This window comes from Fundulus heteroclitus, chromosome 7, assembly GCF_011125445.2.
Source record: "Fundulus heteroclitus isolate FHET01 chromosome 7, MU-UCD_Fhet_4.1, whole genome shotgun sequence".
Taxonomy (NCBI): domain Eukaryota; kingdom Metazoa; phylum Chordata; class Actinopteri; order Cyprinodontiformes; family Fundulidae; genus Fundulus; species Fundulus heteroclitus.
In genome coordinates, this window is record NC_046367.1 from 9,453,409 (window position 1) to 9,480,454 (window position 27,046).

General features: G+C 43.1%; 1 long non-coding RNA gene across 1 annotated transcript; it reads left to right on the top strand.

The window, feature by feature from the left end:
* Nucleotides 1-18,038: 18,038 nt before the first annotated feature.
* On the top strand, nucleotides 18,039-18,276 carry LOC118563594. Its single transcript, XR_004931288.1, has 2 exons — nucleotides 18,039-18,124; nucleotides 18,196-18,276. It is a non-coding gene; the product is annotated as an uncharacterized LOC118563594 (long non-coding RNA).
* Nucleotides 18,277-27,046: the final 8,770 nt, after the last annotated feature.

A 27,046-nucleotide genomic window follows, 5' to 3' on the forward strand; every position in this document is an offset into this window, starting at 1 on the left:
AAACTGAAATGTTATTAAAAAATGATCAGACAGGACAGGGTTGTGAGAGAATACTGTTAATTCTTCACAATCAATGCCATATGTCAGCACAAGGTCTAAAGTATGGAGCCGAAAGTGCGTCGGTTTATGCACATTTTGAGCAAAACCAATGGAATCTAGGATAGTTTTAAAGGCTACTCTAAGGTTATCACATTCAGTGTCAACATGGATGTTAAAATCACCAACTATAATAACCTTGTCAGTATTTAACACCAAATCAGATAAGAAATCTGACAACTGATCCAAAAACTGAGAGTAAGGGCCTGGTGGACGGTACAAAACAACAAACAGAAGAGGTTTTATTGCTTTGCAGTTTGGATGAGGAAAACTGAGGGTTAAATGTTCAAAAGAACTGTAATTATTAATTAGCCTGGGACTAATTAATAAATCAGACTGAACGATAGTTGCCAATCCTCCTCCTCTTCCCACAGATCTGGGAATGTGGAAATTTGAATAACTGGAGGGAGTTGACTCATTTATACTAACGTATTCCTCTTGTAGCAAGGTTTCTGTGAGACAAACTTAATTAATCTGTTTATCAGAAATCAATTCATTAGTCTTTGGTGGGAGAGACCTTATATTTAATAGACCACATTTAATTGTTTTATTTTTTTGGTTCAAGGAGAGCCGTATTGATTTTTATTAGATTTTTGTGATCTGTTCCTTTTAGATCAGTTTTTGATCTGTTAAGTTTTGGCCGTGGGAAAAACACCGTATCAATAGGGTAATGGGTGGGTAACAGTACAGAAGCTGCAGAGAGGTGTGTTAAACTATGGCTCTGCTTCCTGGTCTGGACCCTGGGTTGTCAGCATTTAGGAGAACTAATAAATCCGGCCAGATTCCTAGAAAGAAGAGCTGCACCATCCAAAGTGAGATGGATGCCGTCTCTCCGGATCAGACCAGGTTTTCCCCAGAAAGTTTGCCAGTTATTAATGTAGCCCACGTCGATTTCAGGACACCACCTAGACAACCAGCGGTTGAATGATGACATGCAGCTAAACATGTCATCACTGGTCAGATCAGGCAGGGGACCAGAGAAAATTACGGAGTCCGACATTGTTTTAGCAAACTTACACACCGAAGCAACACCATTTTTAGTGACCTCCGATTGGTGTGACCGGGTGTCATTACCGCCATTACAATCTTACTGTATTTACGCTTATCCTTAGCCAGCAGTTTCAGGTAAGATTCTATGTCGCCCGTTCTGGCCCCTGGCAGGCATTTAACTATGGTCCCTGGTGTCTCTAGTGCCACATTTCTGACTATTGAGCACCCAATCACAAGGCTTGACTTCTCAGCGGGTGTGTCGCTGAGTGGGGAAAACTTGTTAGAAACGCAGACGAGTTGGTGGTGAACTGGGGGCTGAAATCTAGTGCTATGCTTCCTATGAACCGTCACCCAGCCGGCCTGGTTACCCGGCTGCTCGGGTACAGCTTCTGGAGGACCACTACATAAAGTTACTCTATGTGGCTCCGTGCTAGCAAAGGGGCGGCTATCAGCTGTTTTTTCCATAGCACGGAGCCAGGTCTCCAGTTCTGACACCTTCGCCTCCAAAGCTACAAAAACACTAGATTTGTTACATGTACAATTATCACTAAAGGAGGCAGAGGAATAACTAAACATCTGACACAGAGAGCAGGAGATAGGGGAAGATTTAGACAGAGACGGAGAAGCTGAAGTAATAGTAGGAGAAGAAGCCATTGTGGAGCTAAAGCTAGTTTAGGCTAAAGCTAGGCTAGCGCCCTTTTACCACGCCAAAAAAGCAAACCGTGTGAAACACGAGGAGTTCCCAAGCGCGATGTGCAGCTACAGAGAAGTTTTAAAAGTGCTTATGTGTTAAAAACAGATGTTACAGCAAAGATATTAAAGATAAAAGCGAGAGAGTCTGGAGCAAAAGACCGTCGCTCACACCGTGAAAACAGGAAGTGACACAATACGCCTTACCGCAAACAGGAAGTCAGGAAGTATTTGAGCATAGACATCATATACGTAGACGCCCCATTGTATCCTGCCGGCCGCTAGGCCGACGTGCCTACAGGGCGGCCATCTTGGGTCAGACCACAGATCAGACATCTGCTGTCAAAATGAATAGGAGGCAGCTCAGATCTCATTTTAATCATATGTTCACAATGATCGTGACCTTTCAGACAGATTACACATATTTATTCAGAACCAAAACTATTTAAACTGAAGTCAAACTGGATGAAAATTTACACGCACTTACATATTTTGCAGTTGCATATTAATTTAATATACACACAAAATATACACACATAAATCTCTCTCTGGAAGTTTGCTAACTTTCAATACAAAATCGAAATTATTTATTAAGTTAGACAACAATTTAATTCAATCAATTGGTCCCATGTAGCCCCTAAAGGGGTGACGTTTTCAGTCAGTTGATTTATCTGGAAATCGGGTGAGAATTCACCGGATTCAGAGTGTCTGAAAACATAAAGTACATTTTCCTGAATTGACGCGTATTCTGTCTGACTGCAGCTTGGTCTGACCTAAGATGGCCGCTCTGTCGGCACGCCTCTCAACTGAGGACGCGGCGTCTACGTATTCATGTCTGTGGTATTTGAGAAGCATTAATTTAATGTACTTGTAAAAACCCCTTAAGCCCACCCATACTGGTACAGGTACGAACAGAGCCACTTCCATTTTATCACGCTATAAAATTAGGTCAGAAATGTTTTAAATACATTAAAGCATCCTCCTTGGAAATATTTATGGGGAAAAAGCTGAATAAGTCCCTAATTGTTTTAACAAATTAGGGACAAATTACCCCACCTACCCACCACACACACACATACACAAATTTCGAATCTGAGCCCATTGTCCTCCATCTCCCGCCACCACTTTTTTCAAGCACTACTACTGTTTAATTCATTATTTATATTGGGTAACGTGTTTGTCTGAGCCGTCTCTAAAAACGCATTATAAGTGACAGTTGGGAAGTGTGCTGCTGAGCAGTTCTTCACAGTGTGTGTGTGTGTGCCCGAAATCTGGGTGTAGTGATGGACTCAGACCTGAACCTCCAAAAGCATCTAAAGACAATTACAAGGTTGGCTTTCTATCACCTGAGGAACATTTCTAGGATTAAAAGACTAATGTCTCAGCAGGATCTAGAAAAACTAATCTATGCGTTTAGATTTAGTGGAATTGATTACTGCAACGGTGTTTTTACAGGTCTGCCTAAAAAGTGGAACAGACAGCTGCAGCTGATCCAGAACGCTGCTGCCCGTGTCCTCACTAAGACTAATAAAGTAGAGCACATCACCCCAATTCTAAAGTCCTTACACTGGCTCCCTGTATCTCAGAGAATACTTTAAAATACTTCTGTTAGTCTATGAATCCCTGAATGGCAAAGTATAAACCCTCCAGACCACTCAGGTCTTCTGGCTCCAGCCTACTCTGCATACCTAGAACCAAAACTAAACAAGGAGAAGCAGCATTTAGTTCCTATGCTCCGATTATCTGGAACAAACTTCCAGAAAACTGTAAAAGTGCGGAAAGCGTGAGTTCTTTTAAATCAAGATTAAAAACACATCTGTTTAAAATTGCCTTTGACTGTTCTAGGTAAACTGTTTTACTGTTTTTATGTTCTTTTTTGTTTCTACATTCTATCCCTACTTGCTTTTATTCTATTTTCTATCTACATTTTATTCCTACTTGCTTTTATTTTGCTATATTTTAATCATGTAAAGTTTGTATTGTCTTTGTACTGAATTGTGCTATATAAATAAATTTGCCTTGCCTTGTGTGTGTTAGGATTCTGTGCATGGTTCTTTGTGTGAGTGAGAGTTCCTGTTTTTAGAGAAGATCTCTGCTGGTGAGCTCCTGCCAGCTCTGGGTTCGGCACACCTGGAGCAAATCCCCTGATCAGGCTGACTGGGGTTTAAAAGAGGCAGCAGGATCTTCACTCCTCGCCGGATGATTACAGATGATGGTATTTCCAGCCAGCTCTAGTGAAATTAATATAGTTGACAGTATTGTGCTTTGGTTTTTCTGCTCTAGCTCTCAAGGCTATTTTGTCCCTGTGTTTCCAGACCTTTTGGATGATCCTTCACCATTGGCAATTTGGTTTGAAGACTTGTGTGCTGTCTGAAGATCCTCAGTCAACTAACTTGCCTGCTCGCTCTCCAGTGTGTCGCTCTCACCTCAGGAAAACAACTTAACAGGAACTCCTTCTGGACTCTGAACCCTAACACCCTTCCCTGCCCTCACCTGCCTCTGAAGAGTAAGTCACTCCTCCTGTGATTTAGACTCCTGCCTTTCTGACCGAAAAGTAACTCATCTCTCTTCCCTGTAGAGCACCTCACAGTGGACTCAGCTGCCAAGCTGACCTCAGTGGACTTTGAACTAATTTTTGTTGTAAATAAACCCTTTTTCACTATTCTGTGTTCTGAGTGATTCTGCATGTGGGTCAGGAAACTGCCTCAAATCATGACAGAATCATCCGGCCGTCTGACCCAGCAGGATCACTTCCAGGACCCGGTTTTGAACAGAGCATAATCCAACGGCATGACAACCTACTACAAACCCTAGTTGCGCAACAAGGAAAGGCTGACCAAAGGATGGATTATCTCACAGAGGTATGTCAAGAGCTTCTTAAAAGGATTGCTCCTGTGGATCATTCTCCTCCAACTACTGCACCCACCATTCCTGAGCAAACTGAGTCTACATCCCCACACTTTCGGCTAGCTTCGTCTCCCACCCCTGAGCCCTATTCAGGTGAGATAGGGAAGTGTGGTGGGTTCTTGTTGCAGTGTTCTCTTGTGTTCGGCCGATCCCCTCATTCTTTCCTTAACGACCGAGATAAAGTCTCATTTATAGTAGGATTACTGAAGGGAAGAGCCCTCCAATGGGCAGAGGCTAGGTTTGGGGGTGACCTACAACTTCAGATTTCATTTGATACATTTATCTCAGAGTTTAGACATTTGGCTACACCGAATCCAGCTCAGACATCACCCGTAAGATTTGGAACCTTAAACAAGGTAAAAAGCCAGTAGCTGACTTTGCTATTGAGTTCCGTACTCTAGCAGCCTCTTCTGCTTGGAACTCAGAAGCTCTAAAAGGGGCATTTTTGCAAGCCCTGGATGAGAAATTAAAGGATGAGATAGCATATAGAGATGAACCAGAGACTCTAGAAGACTTAATTTCCTTAGCCATCCGAATTGATAATAGAATTCGCGAGAGAAACCGAGGGCAACAACTAAGACACTCACCCATCTTCCCTACTCACTCTCTAGATTCTCCCGGGAGGTTAGGGCCTGTGGAATTGGGCGCAGAGGAACCCATGCAGATTGGTCGTACTCGGCTGTCTCCAGAGGAGAGACAACGCCGCATGAGATCAGGAGCCTGTCTGTATTGTGGCGAGGATGGCCATTTCATCGCCTCCTGCCCTAAACAGTTAAAAGGGAGGGCCTGCCGGTAAGGAAGGGTCCGGTGGGCAGCCCTAGAGAAAGCAAGCCCTTCTGCATGACGTTACCCTGTTCTCTTTTAGTAAACCAACCATTTCCTTCCTTTGCCCTCATTGATTCGGGTTGTGAACAAAGCCTCATTGATAAGGATTTGGCTGAACAATTGCTAATCCCAGTTACCCGTCTCTCTGACCCACTCCATGTTTCAGCCCTTGATGGCAGCCCCCTTCATATCATTACGCATAGGACTGAACCAGTAAAGTTTCTAGTGTCAGGGAACCATACTGAAGAAATCGTGTTCTATCTGTTTGCTTCACCTCAATCACCCATAGTTTTGGGCTACTCTTGGCTAATCCTTCATAATCCTCGCATAGACTGGAGGAACAACAGAGTGGAGGAATGGAGCAATCGCTGCCTGTCAAATTGTCTGCAGGCAGCGGTCACACACCCTTCCTGCTTGGAGATTGAGGAGGCCCCGAGTGATCTGTCTAAGGTTCCTCCTGATAACATGATCTCCATATGGTTTTCAGCAAATCTAAAGCCCTCTCTCTTCCACCTCATCGCCCATATGACTGTGCCATAGACCTTCTCCCTGGAGCTCCACTTTCATCAAGCAGATTGTACAACTTATCAAAACCAGAGAGGGAGAGCATGGAGAAGTATATTAGTGAGTCTTTGGCTGCTGGAATCATTCGTACTTCAACCTCTCCTGTAGGTGCTGGATTCTTCTTTGTTGGGAAGAAGGATGGAACACTTAGGCCCTGCATTGACTACAGAGGTCTAAACCAGATCACAGTTAAAAACAAGTATCCACTGCCACTTCTCTCTGCAGCCTTTGAACCAGTCCAAGGTGCCCATTTTTTCACGAAACTCGATCTCCGAAACGCTTATCACCTGGTCCGTATTCGGGAGGGAGACGAATGGAAAACTGCATTTAAAACACCTCTGGGCCACTTTGAGTACTTGGTGATGCCTTTTGGACTCACTAATGCCCCTGCAGTTTTTCAGTCACTTATCAATGATGTACTCCGAGATTTTTTGAACCGGTTTGTTTTTGTGTACCTCGATGACATTCTCATTTTTTCCAGAACCCTTGCAGAACACAAGTCTCATGTCTGACAAGTCCTACAGAGACTTTTGGAAAACAAACTTTTTGTAAAAGCAGAGAAGTGTGAATTTCACGTCTCATCTATCACCTTCTTAGGACACATCCTCGAGAGCGGGCAGGTGAAGACAGACCCTGAGAAGGTTCAGGCAGTCCTCAACTGGCCCTCCCCGTCAACTCGGAAGGAGCTTCAACGGTTTTTGGGATTTGCGAATTTCTACCGGAGATTCATCAAAAACTACAGTCAGACGGCTCTACCACTCACCAGTCTCACCTCCTCCAAGAAGACCTTTATCTGGTCATCTGATTCCGAAAGGGCGTTCTGTGAACTGAAAAGGAGGTTTGCCAGCGCTCCAATTTTGACACAACCAGATCCTACCAAGCAATTTGTCCTGGAGGTTGATGCCTCAGATTCGGGGGTAGGTGCAGTTCTCTCCCAGATATCTTCCAGTGATGACAAACTTCACCCCTGTGCATTCTTTTCTCGTCGTTTATCCCAGGCTGAACACAACTATGACATCGGAGATCGGGAACTCCTTGCCATTAAGATGGCTTTTGAGGAATGGCGTCATTGGTTAGAGGGAGCAGAACATCCCGTCATAGTGTGGACTGATCACAAAAACCTATCCTACCTTCAAGAAGCAAAACGCCTAAACCCCAGACAATTTCGTTGGTCACTGTTCTTTTCTCGTTTTAATTTTATTATTTCTTATCGGCCTGGCTCCAAAAACACAAAGCCAGATGCTTTGTCTAGACAGTTCTCCAGTGATCAGGAGGCCCCTGTCTCCACCATTATTCCTTCCTCGTGCATTGTTGGGGCCCTTAATTGGGATATAAGGGACCAGGTACTGGAAGCCCAACAATTGGAACCATATCCTGACAAAGGCCCTCCTAATCGGTTGTTTGTCCCCACTTCAATTAGGTCCCGCCTCATCCATTGGGCCCACACGGCAAAGTTCGCCTGTCATCCGGGGGTTAGCCGGACTGTTGCTCTCGTCAGGCGACGTTTCTGGTGGCCATCATTATACAAGGACATTAAGAGCTATGTCGCAGCCTGTTCAGTGTGTGCCTGTAGCAAATCCCGTCACCAACCCCCCAGTGGTTTTCTTAAACCTCTGCCCATTCCCAAGCGACCTTGGTCACATATTGCGTTAGAAAAACGGTCAATTATGGTGAGAATGGTAGTGAAACCCCTAGAGGGAGGCAAACCAGTAACAAAATCTAAGGCCTGCCACCTCATCCCTCTTCGCAAGCTCCCTTCATCATTTGAGACCGGTCAGCTGTTAACCAGACATGTTTTTCGTCTCCATGGCATCCCCTGTGAAATCTTATCAGACAGAGGTCCTCAGTTTGTCTCTCGGGTCTGGGAGGCGTTCTGCAGATCCTTGGGGGCGAAGGCAGTACTCAGTTCCGGTTTTCACCCACAAACTAATGGGCAAACAGAACGGATGAATCAGGAGCTTGAGGCATCCCTCCGTTGTCTGTTCATCCAACCCCTCCTCCTGGAGTACTCAGTTGTCATGGGTGGAATATGCACATAACTGCCACACTTCTTCAGCTACAGCTTTATCTCCATTCGAGTCTTCTCTGGGATACCAACCCCCACTGTTCCCTTCAGATGAGCAGAACATCTCAGTCACATCTGTTCAGCACCACCTTCGACGCTGCAAAAGAATTTGGAATCAGACTATTGCCGCCCTTAATCGCTCAGTAGAGGCAAACCGACGGTGGGCTGATCGCAGAAGGGCTCCTGCACCCAAGTACTCACCTGGTCAAAAGGTTTGGCTCTCAACACGTGACATTAAACTAAAGGCTTCTAGCCGCAAGCTTTCTCCCAGATTCATTGGCCCGTTTGAGATTTCATCTGTTCTCAGTCCTGTCTCTGTTCGCCTTAAGCTCCCTGATAGCTTAAAGATTCATCCTGTGTTTCACGTTTCTCTGATCAAACCAGTGTTGTCCAGTCCATTTTGCCCTTCTTCCAGCCCCCCTCCGCCCACCCGGACCATCGATGGCCACCCGGCCTACACGGTGAAGAGGCTTTTGGATGTCCGACGCCGGGGTAGGGGCTTCCAGTACCTGGTTGATTGGGAGGGATACGGCCCAGAGGAACGGTCTTGGGTTCGCCGTTCTTTTATCTTGGACCCTAATCTCATTCGAGACTTTCAGGCTTCTCGGCCGTCTACCTCTTCTGGACCGCCAGGAGGCAGTCCTTGAGGGGGGGGGGTAATGTTAGGATTCTGTGCATGGTTCTTTGTGTGAGTGAGAGTTCCTGTTTTTAGAGAAGATCCCTGCTGGTGAGCTCCTGCCAGCTCTGGGTTCGGCACACCTGGAGCAAATCCCCTGATCAGGCTGACTGGGGTTTAAAAGAGGCAGCAGGATCTTCACTCCTCGCCGGATGATTACAGATGATGGTATTTCCAGCCAGCTCTAGTGAAATTAATATAGTTGACAGTATTGTGCTTTGGTTTTTCTGCTCTAGCTCTCAAGCATAGCTCTCAACTCTCACGCATTGACCGTGTGACACACACATTTCATCAATTGCACACGCTCACACGCATTACTTTGAAAATATCAATCTTACAACGAAAATCTCACTCTTGAAACGCACGCGTACGGACGATTCGCGTCATGGCGGAACCAATTTGCGGTACAATGGTTTCCGCACATCCAGTAGTAGAGGTAACACAGCTGCAAGGACCGCCGCCGCGCAAACCAGTTTCCCTCATCCAAAGTGAAACAGTTGTACGGTCCGTGTTGTGTGCAAATTAAATGGTAAGTCGTCATGTGTTATTACAAACTGTAAAATGAAAGTAAAGTCCGTGTAAAATAGTGACCGTCTTCAATCGACCGACAGCACCACCCCCCCCCCCCCCCGTTGTACAGTGTTGAATCGAACATCATCACTCTCAACAGTCGTCAAAAGTTGAGAGGTATGCTCTCAAGGCTATTTTGTCCCTCTGTTTCCAGACCTTTTGGATGATCCTTCAACATTGGCAATTTGGTTTGAAGACTTGTGTGCTGTCTGAAGATCCTCAGTCAACTAACTTGCCTGCTCGCTCTCCAGTGTGTCGCTCTCACCTCAGGAAAACAACTTAACAGGAACTCCTTCTGGACTCTGAACCCTAACACCCTTCCCTGCCCTCACCTGCCTCTGAAGAGTAAGTCACTCCTCCTGTGATTTAGACTACTGCCTTTCTGACCGAAAAGTAACTCATCTCTCTTCCCTGTAGAGCACCTCACAGTGGACTCAGCTGCCAAGCTGACCTCAGTGGACTTTGAACTAATTTTTGTTGTAAATAAACCCTTTTTCACTATTCTGTGTTCTGAGTGATTCTGCATGTGGGTCAGGAAACTGCCTCAAATCATGACTGTGTGTGTGTGTGTGTGTGTGTGTGAGCATGTTTTGCAAACCAGCCAGATCCAGCAAGAGGCAGAAAACTTTAAACAATAGATACTGTTAGCTAAGTGATGACTTGTTAATACATGCCAGTATATTATGTTAAGCTAGTTGACAAGAATACTATTGTGTTACATCCATTGCTGTTCAGTTCAAATTGTGCTCACTAAGGCTTTCCTCATATTTAACCTAAGCTTGACTTTAGTGTCCCAGATGAGACAGTGTCCCTGCAGAGGACAGACGTTGTCATTTGACAGTTGGTGTCTCAAAGAGAATTATATGTCTCTTTATTGCTCTCTGCCATCTTTGAATCTTGTTTGGTAGCCCAAAAAAGGGCTTCCCCATAATGCATTGCACAATCGAAAATCAGTAAGTCCCTTATTGTTTTTTAAATTCCAAACATCTCATGTTCAGTATTTTCTTATGGCACCTTACGATCTGGCTACGTGCCCTGTAGTTGCCTTGAGGGTCATTGTGTCAACTCAACCAGAGTTTGGCAACTAAAACTAAAGAACTCATTCCCTGGTGCTGTACTGTGGCTGTTGATGATTATGTGGTTCTTTAGCCACAAAGGAAAAGTGCAATTGAAAGCAAGATGATGATAAACTACTCAATGGGCTTCTGAAAAATATGTCCTCCTCGCTTCTGGGGTGATGGTTACTTCCTTGCAGTCCTTGTTTGCCTTTTTTATGTACTATTTTTCTGTTTTTCCATCATTATAATGGTACAGAATAATAAATTTACAGCTTTAGAAGCTTTGCAAAAAGTTATGAGGAAAAAGAACAAAATCCAACCCCTTTTCTCTCCATTTTTTGACATGATGCTGTGAACAATGGTACATTTGGGTAAATCTTATTACCAAATGCTTTGTCATGTGCAAAAGGAGTCATACAAAGGAACTAATCAGTTTTATTTGACCAGATTTCCTTTCATGAATTGAAAAAATAAAACTGTTATTTTTATGGCAACCTTTGTTCAATTTTGCCAAAATTGCGGATACAACTCGGAAATCTGCTCACTAAAATATATGTTTCAGCTGATTCAGTCCATAGTCGCTGCAGTTATTGTCAAGATGTGGATACAGAAAGTCTGAGGCGTTTCCTATTCTTTCAAACCTGCTATCATTGTGTTTTGCAGAATTTACTGTATTTGAGCGAGGCTTAACTAATTGGATTTGTTTCTTTTTTGATCACCCATAAATGAGACAGTGACATTTGCACTAGTGATTCCACTTCAAAAGTATTCTTTAATGCATTAGATCACACAAATACCAAAAGTTTGTATAAACCCTTTAAGGCAGTGGAACTGTACTTTATTAATATTAGGTATGTAATTTAATGTGGAAAGAGGTTACAACACATGTATTGCTAATAAAATTTCAATACAAAATGAGACATTCAAAGCAAACCTCTGTTTCCACAGGTATTCCTCAGGTGGCGATTCTCACCCACATTGATGAAGCCTGTGGTGAAACGGAAAAAAACCTGAGAAACGTCTACAAGAGCAAACATTTAAAGAAGAAGGTGAGTTTTAGAAAGGTTAATTCTAGACAAGAGGAAAAAATAAAAAACATCTGATTCAGAATCAAATGCTTTTTCTAAAATATAGATGGGTGACTTCAGCTCCAGCCTGGGGATTCCAATGAACTGCATTCTCCCTGTGAAGAACTATAGTTCTGAAATTCAGATGAATCAGGATGTTGACACTCTAATCCTGAGTGCGCTGAAACTAATCATTGACTTCGGAGACGTCTACGCTGCAAAATTTAAAGCCATAGAACAGTGTGTTTAGATATACATAGCAATCACAGCAGCATGATTAGTTATTCATATTATTAGAATGAAGGGAATATACTGGTAGAGTGCCCCATATATGGAGCCTATTAGCCCTGATACAGCTGCATGTGATTTGTAAAGCCAGGTATGATTCTCAACGTCTGCAGCATGTCATCCATGCATCTCTCTCTGCCTGTTGCCTATATGTTTATGTTGAATAAAAGCTAACTTTGTTAGACCATACCGGCAACATTTTTTTGATGTGCTTTAATCACGCGTTAAAACACACACACACCATACCCTAATGCTTTTTTTTCCCCTACAGGGCTCTCTGGACTGTTTTTTTTTTTTGCCCCCAGTGTTTTCTGTAGTTCCAAAAATGCTAGAAACTGCAGCAAAACAGACCCGTGTGTACTGTTGCCAAATCTGTTTATTTTATGCAAGTTTGAGCTTCTTTTTCTAAAGTCACTTTTAAATTTTATCAGTGGCGGGTTGCATTTTTTTTTTGGGCTTGTTTCTGAAAGTGAAGTCGCTTATTTGGGCTCTAGAAAAGGGTGCCGATAAACAGGAGTTATAAAGAGAGCAGCTTGCATTACAGACACTGCAGTATAACCAGCTGAAATATCCCTCCTCCTCAAATCGCGTTGGAGCACATCCTCCTCTAGACTGACAAAGGACCCGACGGGAGTGAAGGCAGAGGGAACAACTCTGCTCCTGTTTTCTGCAGGTAACAGTTGCAATAACTGGTGATAACTACTGAAAGTAGATCATGTGGTGTAGATCACCATTTTGAGCAGAGATTGGTTTTACACACCGATAACATTCCAGAATCCCAACCCATAAACCATAATTTAATGCTTATTAAATTGTTGTCTCTGTAAATGACAAACTAAGGCTGAATCACATTACCAAACAAGGTATCCTGGAGTTGTGTGCTACAGTTCTCTTTCAAGGGTATAAAATTCCTGCCCAAGTTGCAAGACAAGTTTAAGATCTGGAATGATCTGAAAATTTAAAACCTTTTTCCAAGCTTTAAAAAAAAACTGTGTATGAATGTAAATACAAACAGCATGCAAAAATACACATAGAAATTATTGTTTTTGGTGTGACAGCTCAGGATTATATGTCTGTGTGTGAGAGAGAACAAAATTAACAATAAAACGTGTGACTATTTAAATGTAAAATGTATCGTTTGTGCACCTTCTGTTGATTATAAGACCCAATGTGACATGTGCATTTCTCCATTGTGAGATCAATAAAGATTTATCTTATCTTTTTTCTTAGCCCGTTATTGGCAAGGGTTTATGACTTTTGGCACCAGGATGTTATCACTCCAATTCTGAAAAGTGCTTGAAAAATAGAAATATTTTTTGTACAAGCATGTTTTTTACTAGTGTCATTTATTGCAAAATTGCATTTCAATCTGAAAAACTCACTCGGAAAGAAGAGACAATTAGAAGAATTTATACAATATTTTAAGACTTTGGCGCTCAGACCTCGGCAGGAAACATTCACGCTGAATTATACTTCAATATGCATAAGCAGGTGTATGAGAATAGGAATGATCCCCCAGACCTGAAACTGGTGGTGGAGTGGAGATAGAAAAAGTTTGTTCAGTCCATATGATGATCTGTTTGAGCTAGATGTCCAATTTCATAAACACAGGTTTGCATGATTGTCCATGATGAGCAAGCTTGAAGCGACTGTGGAGAGGAAAAACTCCCTTTTGGGAAGAAACCTCTGGCAGAACCAGGCTCAACATGGCGGTCTTCTGCCGGACCGATTTAGAAATGACAGAGAATTCTGAATAGTCCAGGAGGAATTACACTCTAATAGGAACAAGGTTGTAGGAGCACATAGGAAAGCCAGATGGAGCTGCTATGATGGTGGAGAAGGGGATGGAGGTGGGTTGAATCCAGTCATCAGAGTCCAGATCAGACATCGCACAGCGACTGCTTGCTTGCTGGGTAGAAGTTGAGCTGGATTTGAAGTTCTTTTAAGACGAATCCAGGACACTGATTGGCTTCGAGGAGGAGCAGTTCAAAGCTGATTGGCTTGCGTCAGAGGCGAATGAGTCCCTGATTGATGGAGGTAAGCAATGAGTTTCTTCAGACTGAATTTCTGCTTTAGCTCCATATTAAAATGACCAAATAGGCTTTTACACTTTCAGAAATAAAAAACTAAAATATGTGATTATTTTGCAATCAATCTTGTTAACTATTAAAATTATGCGATTAATCGCGATTAGAAATTTTTATCGTTTGCAACCCTAGTATAAATACAACTACTGGTAGAAGGAACGAAATATAGCAGAGTCATCTACACTGTAAAAAATGCTTAAGAAGAATAAATGCAAATCAGAAGGTATGAGAAATATAAGAATCAACAAATAATCAATAAATAAGACAACAAATTTGTGGGTGAAGAGGTTGAAGATGAAGTCATTTATTACCTTTTACGTCAACAGGTAATAAATGATTGAATGAGTAGATGATTAAAATGAATATTTCAGTGTCAGCACAAACTATGAAATTTACACTAGCTGCAAAGCAGACATTGCAGAAATTGGATTTACTACAAATCTTGAAGTGAGTAGAGGCACAAATAAGAAGCAAATAATTAAGATGCTGCTTAAATCTGCCACACCGGCAGGCGTCAGTGAAGCACCACAACGGTTACAGGCTTGAATGGATAAAACTGCAAAATTAGCATAATGACTCATTATATTGACTAACAACGGTAACATGAGAGTTAAAATGACAGCAAAAACTAGAATAGAAATACAGGAGGAGATTGAATTACACGCAGTCACATGCAAGGTTTCATGGGATTTAATATCCCTCTGCTCAGACACGAATAACCAAATAGTTCTCCTTTTAACCAGATGTTAAAATATCCTTATGAAAGAAGAAACATATTATTGACTTTAATCAACTCTTTGCCTAGGGGTCTTTTAAACCAGGATTATTTAAAGAGTTTCCTCTTACCCACACTAATGAAAAGATATAAGGCCATTCAGGCCATTAGTGACTCCTGGGCGCAAAGTGATAATAAAAGAGTTACAGCTTGAAGAAGAAATTGATGTGTGACGGTTCACTCTGAGGAACATTAAAACTGCAATGGCACCCAACATTGGAACTCTTTCTATGGAGAGAACAGTTTAAACAGGACTATGCATTGGTGTTTTACTTTACAGATGTTGGACTTGGCCTGCACGGTTTCACAAACATGACCTGGATGGGCTGGTGTTCAGGGAACCCAGCAAGAACAAACTCTTAGACCCTAGAGAGAAGAACATTTAAATATGGTGATTCAGCATCATGCAACTTGGAGTAAATGGGATCAAAGGCAGGACACACAGGACCTGAGGTGATGTCCTGTGCTCACAACTCCGCTTCAGAATTCAGCCTGGTGGGAAGACGCAGAAGTGGCTGGTTTTAGAAGTGCTCATAAATGCAGAACAAGACAGAATCTACAATAGGAACACCCAGCAGGGCACAACGTTCTATAGATGAATTTGGCAGTCCCATCAACTCAGTTCATTGACCTGTCTGGCTATAGACAAGCTATGAAAGAGTCAGTGAGTCATCTAATTGATGTAGCTGCTTAGTGCTTGACATTTTGTCATGGCACAATGGCCAACATTCAGAATGAATCAGCCCAGTTGGGGGAAACACTCAGCTGCTCCATTGCTGAGCAGGTGAATATGTGGGTCCAACTCCTAGTTGCTGATTTGTTTTCATGCAGCCTTAGCTCTCTCACGGCAAAGTTTCACTGCAGAGCAAAGCATTATAAATTGAAGTCAACACAAGCAGTTCTTTAGTCTGGTACAGTAAAATATATCAAGGTGAATGTGGTTTCTGTCAGCAACTCAGAAGTTGACGTTTGTGAAAATTTTGCAGAATTCTAAAGTATGGTGCAAAAAAGTCATAGCCAACAAAAAATAAAAATAAAGGTTTACTACAAGCATTGTAACACTATGCAACGATGTAATCTGTAGATATTGCCTGAAAAATTTCCCATAAACACGGCAAGTCTGTCAATTGCAAGCTGCTTTGTTGCCTTGAATGTTTTATTGAGACCATATGGGAAGATTGTTCTGTGGTCTCCTTTTAGTTTATATATTAGAAAAGGGCTAAAGTAGTGCAATTGTTTTGATGTCTAGTGTGTGATCAAGCAATGATTGAGAGACTAAAATACAAAGTTTTTAAAAGAGTAAAGTATGAAATAATTTAAAAAATGAGTTTTTAATACAAGAAATGCAGTTTTTAAGTCAGAAGGAGGTAAAACAGCCACCAGGCGGTGCTGTAATACCTTCCTCACCCCTCATCCACACAAGGTTTAGGAATGTAAATTAACAAAAATGATTTAGCAGTATCTTGACTGTTTAGTGTTAGAGCTCTACATCCAGATTAAGTGTTGCAATTTGGTGCATTATGAATTAAGCTGTCAGTCTTATGTTGAAAACATGTATACATTAATCAGTCATTAGGTACCCTATTTTGGCTTTTTTTTCTCTTTTTTTCTTATTTATTCTTACATAAAACGGGATTACGTAGACATATGCAGTCTGTTACTCAGTTTCCACTGCTGAGTTTAAGAATGTGTACCTTATTCTCACATTTGGAAAAGGGTTTGCGTTTGAAGATGCAAATGTATTTTGGATGGCCTGGCTGTTCTTGCACAGCTGTCTGTTTAAAGGCATAGCTGAGACTTTCTGAAGTGAAGCTCTGTTAGGGTATAACCTTCATTGGGTCGTATCCGACATGCCCTCTTTTTGGAATAGTAGAAAAGCATTGGAAGCTGACTTAGCAATGTACCAATGTGAACACCATCAGCAGTAGAATGCAATCAAGAGTGACAATATCTCATAATAATGAACCCTGGAATTATCCCCCTTACTTCTCTCCTGCTTCACCATCACCCCAAATAACCTTATAATGTAACTCTTTAAGTCGCTTTAAATAAAATAATTTGCTATAAATGTTTTGCTTTAAATATGATTTCACAAAATAATACATTTTAAAACCCGCACTGAAGAAAATAGATAAATATCAGAAGCCCACACCTCACTTAACTCTGCTATGATCAGGTTTTATTATTCTACCTTATGAAGGAGACAAGGCAAAAATTAGTCCATGGAGAGTGGCGCTAAAAAAAACAATAAAAACAGTCTCTCACATTTGCCAATTTATATTTTGATGAAAGATAATGTGAAAATATTCTATGGACTCATGAGAGAGACGTGTAACTTTGGAAAGTATGCATCTCTCAAAAAACTAACACATCAGAATTGGTTAAATAACAACATACAATGTTAAACATGGTGATGGTAGTGTTATGGTGTCGGGCTGCTGTGCTGCATCAGGATCATGACTGCTTGCTGTATTTGATGAATGCATAAGTTATACTTTCTATCTGAAAATCCTGAAGGAGAATTTCCAGCCAACTGTTTGCCACCATAAGTTTAAGCACACCTGAGTTTTGTACCAGGAAAGTGATCCAAAGCCCACCAGTAGGTTCAATTTTGAATGGCCAGGAAAAAAAGGATTTGGAGTGACTTATTTTTATTTATCAATTTAATTGAGATTATGTGGCATGACAATCATCAGGCTGTTTATGGTCGAAAATCATCCAATTTGGCTGAATTAACACAAAACTGTGAAGAGATGTGGGCTAAAAGTATTTCACAGCACTGTAAAATAGTCATTTCTGGTTATTCCTTTTCACAAAACGATCAGGTTGGTTTGGAAAGCATATTCTCCTTGATATATGACACATTCATAAAGGAATTTTGTATTTACTCTGGTTATTTCTGTATAATAATAAAATGTCTGTAACGTTTCTGGCACTGGAGCTGCTAATTGCAATCAGAGCACCTGCGATGTCTCCGCCTCTACCTGCTTATAAGCTCTGCGCAGTGCAGTCTCCAGTGACCGGAACGTCTCGAGCCTTACGGTGAGAACTTCCAGCCATCTTCCTGAGAATCTGTCTGCCTGTCTGCCTGTCTGCCTGTCGACCTGTTTTGCCCTTGTTTTTTGAGCCAGCCTGAGCCCTTTTGGATTTGTCTGCCTGCCTGAGTCCTGTTCGTCAGCCTCAGAGATTTGGACTGCCCTCCTGTGTTTCGGACCCTGCCAGCCTGTGAGTTACGGAGATTGCTTGCCCCTTTTTGTCTGTTGTGCTTCTGGATTTGGATTTGGATTGGATCTGGACCTGGACCCGTTCTTTGGATTCTCCCTTGGATACCTCTGCTGGATAAAACGGATCTCCCCCCTGCCCAAGACCCGGACTGGACCTGGATAAAGAACTGGATAACCCCTTCACGGACTCTGCTGCTTCCTGGAAACCAGACACTGCTGAACCAGCCGTCCTCGTGCCCCAGGTTAGTGACGCAGCTCCGAGTAATATTCCCTCTGTGCCCCGCTGGTCACTAACCCACCACTCTGCCTTCAGGAACCGCCAGAGGCTGTGTGCTGCCGCACAAACCAGGGGGGTCCGCGCCGCCACCATCTTTAATAAACTGTTAAAGTTTTACTCACTCGTTTTCGGGTATTCCTTGGGTCCATCCATAATCATTACAATGTCTGTAACATTAAGTGTGACAAAAAATAATCAAATAGAAGACATCTTTAAACAGGTGAATACTTTTTTAAGCACTGTATTGGCCCAATTTGTCTCAGTGTTTTGTTAAGTAAAGTTAAAATTATAAGTTAGAAAATTATAATTTTCACAACAGACAGTGCTGGGTTTCTTTGCTCTATTTCAAAATATTGTTTGTTCTACTTCTGTTTTATAAAACTCTTTGTGGCACTTTTCAGTCTTAAGTGTTCTTTCAGTATTGATCAGTGTCTTGTAAAAAAAAAATTGAACAATGCAGATGTACTGTACAGTATATAAGTGAAGCTGCTCTGTGAGTTTAAAGAAAGATTGTCATGAATCGGAGCAGAGGACCCAGAATTCAACTAGACCAGCAGAGGTTCGGTAAAATAATATTTATTAACAAAGTCCAAAAACCAAAAAGGGCAGAGAAACAAACAGTCCAGTTGGGCAGGCAAGGCAGGAACAGACAGAAACAGGGTGGCTCAGATCTCTGGGGAACAAGGGGTCAAAAATCCAAAAGCAAACCAATAAACAAACTTGCAGGAGGAGACTCACCCATACTCAAACAGACGACCTGGCACTGATGTCTGGTCTCAACAGTTTATATGGAGGATGAAGCAGGTGAAACCGGTCAGAGATGATTGCAGCAGGGGTGGAGTCAGGCAGGTGTGCAGAGTAAGTAATTAGACCAGACATCAGTGCAGAGGCTCAAAACAAGAAATAAATCAGAAACCAAACCTAAACTAAGAAGCTAACAGGACAAGACAAAACTCAAAGCAGCCAGAAAACCTAAGACAGGGGACTAAAATAACTAACATAACCAGAACAGAACCCAGAACATTACAGAGCCCCTCCCTCAAGGGCGGATTCCAGACGCCCTTTAACGTCTACAGGAGTCAAAAGAAAAACAAGTCAGATTGGGCGGGTGGAGGGGGCTACTGGCTGGAGGGCCAGAGTCAGAAAAAGACAACCAAAAACAAAGGTCCAAAACAAAAAACAACCCTCAAAGGGCGAATCCCAATAATACAGTCCCAAAACAGTCAAAGCGGCTGCATCTCCGGCGGACGTCCCGAAGGGCGGCCCCGGTTGGTCAGGGCGCCCGGCGGTCGTCTCGGCGGAAGGCTCAGGCGAGACAGGGTCTCCGGCCGTCGTCCTGGAGGACGGTCCCGGCGGGTCAGGACGTCCGGCGGTCGTCCCGAAGGACGGCCCAGGCGAGACAGTGTCTCCGGCGGTCGTCCCGGCGGACGGCCGAGGACTTCAGGAGGCTGTCGGCGGACCAGGAACCTCAGAGCCCGACGCCTGGAGAGGGAGAAAACAGAAACCGGCACCGGACCAAAGGCTGGGGACGGCGCTGCACTACAGGCTACAGGGGGCGCCTGACTACAGGCGACTAAAGGCTGGACCTGGCTACAGGCGACTAAGGCGGCCTGGCTACAGGAAGGCTGGGCCTGGCTACAGGCGACTAAAGGCTGGGCCTGGCTACAGGCGACTAAAGGCTGGGCCTGGCTACAGGCGACTAAAGGCTGGGCCTGGCTACAGGCGACTAAAGGCTGGGCCTGGCTACAGGCGACTAAAGGCTGGGCCTGGCTACAGGCGACTAAAGGCTGGGCCTGGCTACAGGCGACTAAAGGCTGGGCCTGGCTACAGGCGACTAAAGGCAGGGCCTGGCTACAGGCGACTAAAGGCAGGGCCTGGCTACAGGCTTCGGGCAGGGCCTCGCTACAGGCTTCGGGCAGGGCCTCGCTACAGGCTTCGGGCAACAGTGCTTTGAAGCTACGAGGAGCTAGCACTGGAGACAGTGCGCTAAAGCTACGAGGAGCTGGCACTGGAGACAGTGCGCTAAAGCTACGAGGAGCTGGCACTGGAGACAGTGCGCTAAAGCTACGAGGAGCTGGCACTGGAGACAGTGCCTTAAAGCTACGAGGAGCTGGCACTGGAGACAGTGCCTTAAAGCTACGAGGAGCTGGCACTGGAGACAGTGCCTTAAAGCTACGTGGAGCTGGCACTGGAGACAGTGCCTTAAAGTTACGTGGAGCTGGCACTGGAGACAGTGCCTTAAAGCTACGTGGAGCTGGCACTGGAGACAGTGCCTTAAAGCTACGAGGAGCTGGCGCTGGAGACAGTGCGCTAAAGCTACGAGGAGCTGGCACTGGAGACAGTGCCTTAAAGCTACGTGGAGCTGGCACTGGAGACAGTGCCTTAAAGCTACGTGGAGCTGGCACTGGAGACAGTGCCTTAAAGCTACGTGGAGCTGGCACTGGAGACAGTGCCTTAAAGCTACGTGGAGCTGGCACTGGAGACAGTGCCTTAAAGCTACGTGGAGCTGGCACTGGAGACAGTGCCTTAAAGCTACGAGGAGCTAGCACTGGAGACAGTGCCTTAAAGCTACGTGGAGCTGGCACTGGAGACAGTGCGCTAAAGCTACGTGGAGCTGGCACTGGAGACAGTGCGCTAAAGCTACGTGGAGCCGGCACTGAAGACTGAGTCCTTAAGCTGCGGGGAGCCGGCACTGGAGACTGAGTCCTTAAGCTGCGGGGAGCCGGCACTGGAGACTGAGTCCTTAAGCTGCGGGGAGCCGGCACTGGAGACTGAGTCCTTAAGCTGTGGGGAGCCGGCACTGGAGACTGAGTCCTTAAGCTGCGTGGAGCCGGCACCGGAGGCTCTGCTTTGGAGCTGTGGGGAGCCGACACTGGAGTTGAGATTGAGGGCTGGTCCTCCCGGACCCCCTCTCGGGGCTTGAGCGGAGGCGGGTCCTCCCGGACCCCCTCTCGGGGCTTGAGCGGAGGCGGGTCCTCCCAGACCCCCTCTCGGGGCTTGAGCGGAGGCGGGTCCTCCCAGACCCCCTCTCGGGGCTTGAGCAGAAGCAGACCCTCCAGTGCCCCATCGGCGCCCGCTGTCGGCGGACCCTCCTGGGCCCCCACGTCGCCCGCTGGCGGTAACCCCTCAGGGACAGGAGCTGAGGCTTCAGCCAGACCAACCGCTCGCCGGCGTTTGCGCCGGCGGGGCGGCTGCGGCAGAGCGCTCCTCCCTTGGAAGTGGCGTCTGGGACCAACACCAGGGGGACAAAACGCCAGCCTGGAACCCTCAAATGAGGCCCACTGCAGATTAGCTCTGTAGGGGACAGAGCTCCAGGGCCGCAGCATGCTCATCATAGAAGGAAAAAAAAAGTCAGGGAAAAAACAACAAAAAAGTGAACGTGCTGGTCTGGCGATGGGTCCTGTGTTGGCCAGGTCGTTCTGTCATGAATCGGAGCAGAGGACCCAGAATTCAACTAGACCAGCAGAGGTTCGGTAAAATAATATTTATTAACAAAGTCCAAAAACCAAAAAGGGCAGAGAAACAAACAGTCCAGTTGGGCAGGCAAGGCAGGAACAGACAGAAACAGGGTGGCTCAGATCTCTGGGGAACAAGGGGTCAAAAATCCAAAAGCAAACCAATAAACAAACTTGCAGGAGGAGACTCACCCATACTCAAACAGACGACCTGGCACTGATGTCTGGTCTCAACAGTTTATATGGAGGATGAAGCAGGTGAAACCGGTCAGAGATGATTGCAGCAGGGGTGGAGTCAGGCAGGTGTGCAGAGTAAGTAATTAGACCAGACATCAGTGCAGAGGCTCAAAACAAGAAATAAATCAGAAACCAAACCTAAACTAAGAAGCTAACAGGACAAGACAAAACTCAAAGCAGCCAGAAAACCTAAGACAGGGGACTAAAATAACTAACATAACCAGAACAGAACCCAGAACATTACAAAGATGAAACAAGCTGCGTGATGATCAATGAACCTACAGGGCCTTAAAGCTGGGGCAGAGATAAAGCATGATCCTACTTAGATCTCCAAGGGGAAAAGGAAGCAAGTGTAGGATCAACAGCCAATAAGTGACTTTTGTGATCTCATCTCCTGCCAAAACAGCCTTTGTTTTATTTTGATATCTGTTCTTCCTACTACATTGCACACTTAATACCGTTGCCTTATGAAATCCATTGGCAGAGCTCCTTAAAGTCAATATTTAACCTGAAGGAGCTTCTGATAAACATGCAACTCTGAATATTGTATAAGTTTCCTTTTTATCTACAAACTGAAACAAAACTTTCTAAATGTTTGAGCTATTATTTTTAAATAATCAAGAATATTGTCATTATGAGTTACCATAATGAGATTTGGTAACACCAGAATTAGAATGCACATGGATTACAGATAACACGCACAACAAGACATAATCTTTTTAAACATTTTTTAGATACCTGTAATTAGGTATTTAAACCTGTAAAACTAATGGCCGCTACACACTCCACAAAAAACAAGACATTTGCTGTTGCTTTTGCAGTGAATTATTTCCTTTTATTCTCCTAGCCCTGTCGTTGCAGGTCTCCCTGCATGTTGTCAACTCAACACCTGTCCAACAACTGTAATGTGATTGGACAGTGTTACATAGGCGTGTTTAGGTTGGATAAGTGGAAATGTATCACACAGCACAGTCCCGCTGTTCAAAGCTGGTCGTTTAAGCGGTTGAACATGCCACTTACTTGGGACATTTACTCTATAAACTATCCAAGCGGGGCAGTCCCGCCCTCGTAGCACATCCTCAATGTTCGCAGTCTTTACAAATAGCGGCAGACCACACTGGTGAGCTATCGTGTGTCTGCGTCTCAGCTTTCAGCTCTCTGTGTGCTCGGTTCTCTGTTCCCCCCTCCCCAGGTCTGACGTGACGTGAGGTGGACTTCTGCAGCAAAGTGTCTTGTGCGCTACATATAGACAGAGGCAAAACAAACTTTTTTTTGTGTTCTTCCCACCCCAACTACGAGAAAAAACTATTTGTTGCTGTGGATTATTTAGTGGCCTTAAGCCTATAGCAGCATAACTACAGAGATAGCTCAGGATAATCTAAGCCACTCCAACTATAAACTTTGCCAAAAAGGAACGTTATAAGCCTTTTCTTAAAAGTAGACAGGGTGTCTGCCTCACGGACCAAACTGGGAGTTGCTTTCACAGGAGAGGAGCCTGATAACTGAAAGATCTGCCTCCCATTCTACTTTTAGTGACTCTAGAAACCACCAGTAAACCTGCAGTCTGAGAGCGAAGTGCTCTGTTAGGAACATATGGAGCAATCAGGTCTCTGATGTATGATGGGGCTTAGTTATCGAGTGACGCCCATTGAGAATTAGGGGCTGCAACATGTCTGTAAAACTGCTGGATATACCGGCATCTAGTGCCAGATATGTTTAACAGTTTTTGTAACAGTGCTGTGACCTAAAGAAAGTATAAAATCATATTTGCAGGATTTTAGCATAACGTGAACATTTCAAACTCCACTTGTAGAAAGGTCTCTACGTTGGTTTAAAAGAACAATATTTATTTATAAATTATTACAAACATATCATCTTTTCTGTCCTCCACATTACCTTCTCAGGGACAGATGTTATTTTGGAGAGAAAAAAAAGAATTTTATAAATATTTGAACTTACATTTTTTTAAAGGCCCTCTAATTATATTACATTCACTGTTGTCTTGTTTTTAAATCTTGACAGTCATTTAAAATTTGTACTGTGTCATACTTTCTGAAATTACACTCTGTGTGCTTTTGAATGCACACATGCTCTTGGCTAGTTCTATTTTAAAAAGAAGACAGATGGACTGGGCTGTTCCTGACTGTTTTATAAAGATAGATTGGATGGTTGGACAGTTCTTGCTCAGGGCAAAATAGATTATCTAAATATGACACCCTCTCTTTCCTCCTAAATTAAGGGTTCCAGCATAATGTGTGTAATGTTCTAAATTTAGGTTTCTCTGAAAGAAAATCTTTACAATCGAATCAAAGAGTAGAAGGATTATACTGTTGGAAATCTCTGCAGTAGGGTCTGTCCTGGACTTCCAATAGAATTTATAAAGAACATAACCCATCTTATTCACAATTCACAATATCAGGCGTATGTTGTTTCAGCTTTCTCTCAGCATCTTTTACTTCTACTTAGCTGTCTAGAAAAGCCAACATTAAGATCATAGTGGTTTTTGCTCTTGGGGATTCTGGGGATCCTGATAGAGCAGTGCTAGATCCTTGGCTTCCTGGATCACGCCTTTCCCCTCCCGATGCAAAATACAGCCTAAATCCTAACATGCTTTGGGAAGACTTACCACAGGAGAGAATACAACTGGATGGAAATCGGCCATTCATCGGCCAGGAAATATTTGGTCACAGAAACCGTGTTCCCTCCTAATCCTCCCATTTCCAAGGTCCTCCAGCCATGCCATTGCATCCACTGAGCAGAATTATACATGGCTGTATTTGACTGTTTACAGCAATTAAAGCAATTGCCTCACACCTTGTCACAATAATCTATTAAACTGTGGTACAGGTCACCCTAGTGATCATCAGGGAGAAGAAAGTAATTGTAGAAAACTCAGATAAAATGTTGTGCAGATTTGATTTAAGATTTAAGTTAGCTTATGGGTATTTTTCAAAAGAAAATATTCTTATGTATGTGTTACCAGTGCAAGCATAAATAAAACTGTGGTTTTGAAATCTTATGATAAAGTCGACCTATGAGTAATGTCCTTTATGGAGTAAAATTGAGTATCAGAGGCTTATTTCACAAAGCTGAATCTGGAAATCCAGGATAAGCGACAAAGCCAGGCTTGAACTATAGCGTGATCAACGCGTCTTGCTTTGTCTGTTTCACACAGCCCAGTTCAGCCTCAGAAAACGCAGCTAAGTCAAACCAGGTGTAAGTAATCCAGCAAAAATGCTCGTCCCCGCCTGTCGACAAAAGACCATGAGGTCAGTCCCAGACTCACTGATGCTACAGTGGATGAGTTGTGTGTGCCGATCTTGAAACCAAACAAGCAGCAACTTTTGATGGAGCCTTATGAGGAACTGAAGTCCATCAGACTCAAGACAGGAAACACTGGGGCTATTAAAAATTAAAACAGATTTGTTTGGCACTACTTAAATTGCAAAAAAAAAAAAAAAGTTTAACCTCTTTCTCTAATCTATCCGATTTTGACTCTAGAGGGCACTGTTTTGCTGACCCATTACTTCTGAAGCAGTAGAGCAGTAAAAAGGGATTAACGTTTTTTTTTTTTTTTTTAGCAGACAGCTTTTGCAAAGCACCATTAGCCTCATATATGTTTTTCATAGTGGCATTAATTATTAACACAAATATTTGCATTTAAATGTTTTTTTCAGAAGGAGTCAGTAAAATAGTGCCCCTTAAAGTCACAGAATTTCATGGAAAATGGCGTAACGCCGGACTTTATTGACAACATCTTTGCTTCTTCATCAACACATGCAATCTATTTAAGGCATTTGTGTCAAACTCAGAACAACATCAGCCTTCAAAACACAATTTCACAGTAGTAATGCCTGCGTGGATAGTAATAAAGTTAATATATGTTTATTATTATTATTATGTTAATTATTATCATTATAATTTTAAAATAATAATAGTACTTGACTGAATACCAATGTGTATCAGTGGTATTTTAATGCAGGCTGATAAAAACAGAAAAATACGAAAATAAGGAAACAGAATCATAGACAGAACTGATTGGTTTCTGATCAGTGTGACCACTGACTGAACAGAAAAGGCACCAGAATTAACTAAGGCTGGTCTGGAGCAGGCTAGTTGTAGAGAATAAATTACCTTGGGAATTTATGTGTTAGTGCTTTTGTGAAATCGAATCCAGGCTTAATTCAGCCAGGATATCTGGAAAATCCCAGCTTAATCCTTTATCTTGGTTTTGTGAAATAGTCCTCAGAGAGGAATCATTATGCAGTTTTGCTGCAATTAATCACTTCACCATCTGTGTTCCCAATTCCTGTGTCCAAATTGAGTGTACGCATGGGTCAGAGTTGCCATGTCCTCATGGCTCTTTTACATACAGGCTCTTTTTCCTACCTGCTTTTTTACTGTTTGCACTATTCGGATAGCACTTATCATGACGACCGCTGATGCACTCCCGCTTTGGCTAGAGAGTTCTTACCAATTAGAGCTTTCCAAAGGCAGTCCTTGACTGTATGCTCAGTCATTTGATTCAATTGTGTAGGGTAAGGGACATGTCTAAAAGTTGCAGGACACCAGCTCTTGAGGTTGTAGATATGGTATGACTCTTTTTTTTTTGCTAAAAGAAGAAAAGAAGAGGAAGAAAAGTATATGGTATGACTCATAAAAACATTATATAGACATAATAGACATCATAGTTTTACCAAGATTTATTAAAAAGAGTTTAAAAATTGGTGGGAAATGAATGCCAGAATCCTATAAACTCTCTCGCTCCACAGTGATCTCTAATTCCTTTTGCCCACATGGTTTTTCTCAGTGAGTAGGTTCATATTGATTTTAAAATGGGGAATATTTGGGCATCTATAAACACAAATTTCTCTAGAGTTGGGAAATTAAACCAAAATGAGCAAATCTTCAGCGAAGGTTCCACAGATTTAAATAGATCTTGGCATATTTGATATTAAGTAATTAATGAATAGTTAAATTCATCTTGAAGAATGGAAATTACATTAGGTTTAAAGGTTGTTCCTGTTTATTTGTTGTTTTTTTTCTCTTTAACCTTTTCTCCCATTAACCCTTGTTCAAAGAGGGAGCTGGTTACAAATGTGCAAACACACAGGTTGTTTAAAGAATGAGAAACTCACAAATTTCTCCCACTTATCCTCTTTACTTTAACTTAAAAAGAAAAAGCCAAAAATGTC